The sequence below is a fragment of the Crocuta crocuta genome, unplaced genomic scaffold (genome assembly GCF_008692635.1).
Source record: "Crocuta crocuta isolate KB4526 unplaced genomic scaffold, BGI_CrCroc_1.0 scaffold367, whole genome shotgun sequence".
In the NCBI taxonomy this organism is placed as follows: Eukaryota; Metazoa; Chordata; class Mammalia; order Carnivora; family Hyaenidae; genus Crocuta; species Crocuta crocuta.
Window position 1 is genome coordinate 113,967 of NW_027527936.1, and position 4,332 is coordinate 118,298.

The window sequence follows — 4,332 nt, forward strand, 5'->3', positions numbered from 1 at the left end:
CAAAAGCAAACAAACCCTGGATTCTACATCACCCTCCAGCTATTGTCCTAGCTTACTCTGCTGTCACAGACATGCTTCTCAAATGAGTTTATTCTGCCATCCAATATTTATTTATTGCACATCTACTACATGCCAGGTACCATGCTGGGTGCTGGAGAGTCAGCAGTAAACAAAAGGGACAAATCCCTACCCTCAACAAGTTTATCTTCTGTTCAGGATCACGGACAATAAACAAATACATCAGGGTACCTGGCTGGCTCGGTCAGTATAGCACACGACTCTTGATGTTGGGGTCATGAGTTCAAGCCCCGCATTGGGTGTAGAGATCACTTAAACAAATACGTCAACATATATAATATAATGTCAGTGAAATTAATCGATGCTGTAAAGTAAGATGAAGTGAGGATGGGGACACAGAGTGACTGGGGGGATTGATGGCTTTTTAGATTGGAGGTCAGGAGGCTCCTCTGTGAGGATGTCATGTTTGAGCAAGCAAAGCCCCAAACAAAGTGAGGTAATCTAAGAAGATCTGGAGGAAGAAGGTTCCAGGTAGAGGGAACAACAAACATAAAGCCATGTGGCAGCAACAAACATGAAATATTGGTGGAGCATCAAGAAGGTTCTAGTGGCTGAGTGAGCAAGGCAGGGGCAGGGGCCAGAGCTTAGGATGACCATACACATCTGCATGCCTTGGGCTGTTCCGGCATAATTATTACTATTGCCTCCTTTCACTCTCAAGGGTGCCTTAGGTTTAGATGATAAATTATATAGTCACCCTATGAGGAGGCCATTGTAAGCAGTTGGCATTTTATTCTGAATGTGATGGCAAACCTGTGGATGGTTCTGAGCAGGGAGTGACATGACTTGATTGACATTTTGAAGGATCATGACCAAGTACTTGAAACACTCTTTTGGCTGCTATAACAGCCCCCTTGGCTCTCCTCCATCTCCCTGGCTGTTCTTTCCCATTCTCCTTTGGCAGCTCTTTCTCTTCAACTCGAAGTCCAAATGTTGGACTTTCCCTAGACCAGTGGTTCTCAGCCAGTGGTGGTTTCTCCTCTAGGGCACATTGTCTACTATCTAGGGACATTTTTAAGTGGGGCAGGTACTATTGGTAGTTAGTGAGTAGAGGCCAGGGATGCTGCTAAACATCCTGCAATGCACAGAACGCCTCCCCACAACAAGAGTTTTCCAACACCAAAGTCAAGTAACCCTGCACCAGATTAACACTGTTCAATAGATACATAATGAGAGTTGCATATACAAATTTTTTCTAGTAGCTAAATTTAAAAAAACTAAAAAGAAACCAAGTGAAGTTAATTTTGATAATATATTTTATTTAATCCAACATGTATAAAATATCATTTTAACATGTGAATCAATATTAAAGATATCAATGAGATTTCTTTTGTTTTTATTCTCAAGTTAGTTCACATACAGTGTAGTCTTGGCTTCAGGGGTAGAATTCAGTGATTCATCTCTTACATATGACATCCAGTGCTCATCCTGAAAAGTGTCCTTAATGCCTCTTTAACCCACCCCCATCAATCCTCAGTTTGTCCTCTGCATTTAATTTTTTAAATATTTTTATTTATTTTTAAGAGAGAGAGACAGAGACAGAGCATGAGCAGGGGAAGGCAGAGAGTGAGGGAAACAAAATCCGAAGCAGGCTACAGGCTCTGAGCTGTCAGCACAGAACCTGACCTGGGGCTTGGACCCAGAGACCAGACCATGAGATCATGACCTGAGCCGAAGTCGGACACTTAACCAAACGAGCCAGCCAGGCATCCCTGTTCTCTATATTTAAAAGTCTTTTATGGTTTGTCTCCCTCTCTAAAGATATCAGTGAGATTTCTTTCATTCTTTTCTTTCTACCTTCCTTCCTTTTCTCTCTCTCTTTCAATTCTGGTATGTACTTCACACTTACCACACATAGTCATTTAGACCAGCCACATTTCAAGTGCTTAGTAGCCACATGTGTCTGATGGCTATTATATTGATGGCATAATTCTAGCTTCAGTGCCAGATAAAAGAGCCTACTGTTTAAGAGCTATACAAGGTAATAAAGCCTAGTGGTTTGGTTCTGGAACCCAATTGTCTTGATGAATTCCAGCCCTTCCACTTACTTCCTGTCTTCTCAGTGTTTCTCGTTTGTGAAGTAGGCATGATAATAATATTACTACTTTATAGAGCTGTCCAGGATTAAATGAGCTAATACTTACAAAACAGTTTCAGGCGTTACAAGTACCTACCTGTTAACTGTTTAGCTCTAGCTCCACCCACACTTTCTCTCCGGGTAATCCGTCCACTACTGTAGCTTTATGTGCCACTATTACCTAACGACTTCCAGATTTAAATATCCAGCTTAGACTCTTTTCTGAGCTCCAGACCCCCTCTTTAACTGTGTATCCCATTTTGACGACCTGGGGCATCTCCCATGAGCATGCCCTCAACACAGCCCTTGACCTTCCCCTGCAAATCTGCTCCACCGCCGGGCCTTGCAGTCTGAGTCATTACACAGGGCAGCTATCTGGTGGCGCCTTGGATTTCTGCCTTTTCAGGGAATGGACAGTGGTGCATGGATTGTGCAACTTCTTGTAGGATGAGATTTCCACTCCACTAGTAGATGTCCGCAGAAGGCATGTGAGTGTGAGGGCATCTGGAATAAGAGTACAGCTGGGGCGGGTCTCCTGGGTGGCTCAGTTGATTAAGCATCCAACTTTGGCTCAGGTCATGATCTTGTGGTTTGTGAGTTTAAGCCCCATGTTGGGCTCTGTGCTGACAGCTCAGAGCCTGCTTCTGATTCTATCTCCCCCTCTCTCTGCCCCTCCCCTGCTCATGCTCTGTCACTCTCTGTCTCCTGATAATAAATAAACGTTAAAAATTTTTTTGAGGGGTGCCTGGGTGGCTTAGTCGGTTAAGCGTCCAACTTTCGCTTAGGTCATGATCTCGCGGTTCGTGGGTTCGAGCCCCGCGTTGGGCTCTGTGCTGACTGCCAGCTCAGAGCCTGAAGCCTGTTTCAGTCTGTGACTCCCTCTCTCTCTGACCCTCCCCTGCTCACGTTGTCTCTCTCTCTCTCTCTCCTAGAAATAAATAAAACATTAAAAAAAAATTTTTTTTTAAGAGAGTGGCTGGGGTGACCACCAGGGCCTCCTGAGGAAGAGGAAACACAGGCTACTGGTGCTCACTGTTCCTGCTACCCATGTATCAGAGTGTGTATGTATGTGTTTGTGTACTTGGCCATGTGGTTGTGTCTGTGGACGTGTGTGGAAGGGGGCACAGGAATATTATTTCATACTACTGTAATCGAGTGTCCCCAAGCCCATCTTGTTGTGGGGGTTAAAGTGCAGGTAAGCTCAGATGACCAATCCTATTCTCCCAAGTGAAGAGGTGGCTTCCTCAGTGTCCTGGTGGGCAGGTCGAGGGGAGAGACCTCTCTGGTGTCTGACCCACCACATCAAGACCTTCCCATCCCCCCCTCCCTGCTCTAGAAGTCCACCTTCCAAGGCTGTTCCCAGTCTGCTTCCTTCTGCGCCTTCGGGGTTTGCCATGAGGATGGCAGGTGAATCCCTGAGAATCTTCCTTGAGTCTCCCTTCCCGGCTGGAGTCCTCACTGAGTGAAAAGTTTGGTCTGTTGTGTGGGGGGACCCAGGAAGGGAGGCTGGAGAATACCTCCCCACCCCCCTTTTTGAGGTCCTGCCGCAGCTTGGAGAATGAGCGCTCTTGGCATCTCAGGCCAGTACTGCCTCTGGTGAACTGGGAACCGATTCCCAGGGACTAACCACCCCCCCCACCCCCCTCACCCCGTCTGGTTCTCTTGGCCTGAGCTGTTCCGCCGCCGTCCCTTGGCGGGGATGACAGCCTCCCCTCAGATCAGAGCCTTTCCTTCCCCCTCTAGCACACACATTCCACTTGCTTTGGACCCTTATGGGAAAAGCTGCGGGGGAATTCTAGCCAAGGATCAGGCCACAGACACCCCCCCCAACCTCACCAAGCCTCCAGAACGCCAGGAGGCAGGAGCCGGTGCGCTCGACGCTTGCAAAAACTGGGGCATCGCGGAGCGGCGACCCTACAGACCCGCAGCGCCCTGCACGAACCAGGGAGAGACGGGGACCCCTGGGTTCCCCGGGGTGGGGGGGCCTCCAAGGGCACCTGCCCAAGGCCACCCAGCGCGCGGCGGCCAGGGCGGCGGAACCGAGCAGGACCTCCCAGCCGTCGGAGGGGGCGGTGACCGCCGCGGGCCTTCCCACGGCTCGGCGTACGCGTCACCGCGGGGGCGAGGGGGCGCCAGGGCGCCAGGGGCTGCGGCGCAGGGGAGGGGCCTGGGAAAGG